The sequence below is a fragment of the Necator americanus genome, chromosome II (assembly GCF_031761385.1).
Source record: "Necator americanus strain Aroian chromosome II, whole genome shotgun sequence".
Taxonomy (NCBI): Eukaryota; Metazoa; Nematoda; class Chromadorea; order Rhabditida; family Ancylostomatidae; genus Necator; species Necator americanus.
In genome coordinates, this window is record NC_087372.1 from 23,885,895 (window position 1) to 23,887,739 (window position 1,845).

The window sequence follows — 1,845 nt, forward strand, 5'->3', positions numbered from 1 at the left end:
ATATGTTGTTGAAGTATTATGTATTTTTATAAAAGAACATCATGTGTGGAACGAAAAAATTCGACGTCTATCAGAGTTCATCTCAGATTATGTCATGAGTAGATGACAGTTAAGATGGCTGGAACAATCATTTTGTAGGCACGCAGAATTTTAGGTCGCAAATATTTATTTCTTGTTTTTAGATGTAAAATACCGTCTAGCGATAATTTGTTGATTTCGATTAAATCAAGATAGTAACTTCTTTTGCTTCGAATTTCCAGAGTGTGATGATCCCAAAGCGTTATTCGTAATGGAACCCTGCCAATAATCTTGTTCTTTGCTTCATATAAGTTAATGACATATTCGCTCCACACGGAGTTTCAAGCAAGTTCTGACACAAAAGCAATGTTTTTAGTTTCTCAAATACTCGTATTCTCATCCTTGTGGTCCTGTATCTGTCAATTTTCTTGCCGGGCTTATCGGTCCCTCGCATGCAAAACGATCGTTTTTCATCTTCATTTTCATTTTTGCCGCTTTTGTCTCTGCGACGTTTTTCAATCTGACTGTGTTAGGTTCACTTTCAACTGAATCTCTGTGATTTCCTGTTTACACCTTCAGTCGAAACATCATCCCTTGTTCCCTAAAATTATGCCTACTCAGGCCATGTGTTGAGATTTTATAACTTTTTCTTAATTATTGGTTCAAGGAATGATTAGGGGCCATTTTTCCAAACTTAAAAATTTGTACAACAGTTTCAGAAGAAAATGAAGAATCGCTTTGTGCTGTTGTATAGAGAAGTTCTTGCTCTACAATAGTGTTGTGTTTTCATTTCCCAATTTTATTGATTCTTGTTTTCTTAGATCATTAAAATGGGATGTTAAAAGCAGCATACCACGAATCTGGGGTGGTGCGGATTTCAGGTGGAGTATTCGTATACGGGATGGGAGACTACGGAGATGGGGGTGATTCCGTCCATTTCTTCCTAATTGCCGTAAAAAAACGGCCCGGAAGATGCGGCGCCGCACAAGGCTGGCGCGCTCTAATCGAACCCCTTGTAGAAAATAGTGCGCCAAAACGAATGAAGCCGTATCTTCCGGGATGTTTTTTTACGGCAATTAGCAAGAAATGGACGGAATCACCCCCCTCTCCGTAGTCTCCCATCCCGTATACGAATACTCCACCTGAAATCTGCACCACTTCAGATTCGTGGGGTGATGCCTTTAAGTGGGTGAAGCGGTATTTTTTGACATCATTTTTTTTTTCTGATTTACTCGAGACGATAAGGTCGCTGAAGCTGAAGTTGGTGCTGTGTATGGAGAAGGAACACTGCTTTGAAATACCACTGGCTGCCTGTCTTCGCGCTTCTAAAATAGGATTTAGACCTCGAAGATGGATCACACATTTTTCGCCCTGTTGTCATCGGTTGAGAAAAAACCCTTTTGTTTCCAAATTCTTCCGAAAGAAATGGAAACTACTAGTCAATAACACACTCTCAGTTGTTCCTCTCATCGTTCCCAATATCTCTGATCCATCATAGAGAAAAGTTAGTTTCTTCCCACTTTTTCCGAAAGAAAGAACTACTGCGAATTGATGAGTGGTATACTCTTCGTTGTTCTTCTTGTTTCCAATGTCTTGTTCTTTTGTTTACTCTATTTTTCTTCCCTGTTTTTCGTTCTTTTCGAGGTTTTTTCTCTCATGACTCATTCGATGCTCTTGATACATAGATCTCGCTAGCATTCGGTACTTTTAGAAGCCCGATGAAAGGGAAAAAGAAGAGAGTGTCTGTAATATTCCATTTCGTCTACTTCACACCCTATTTTAATGATATGAAAGGCAAGAGTCGACAAAACTAGAAGAAATCAATAT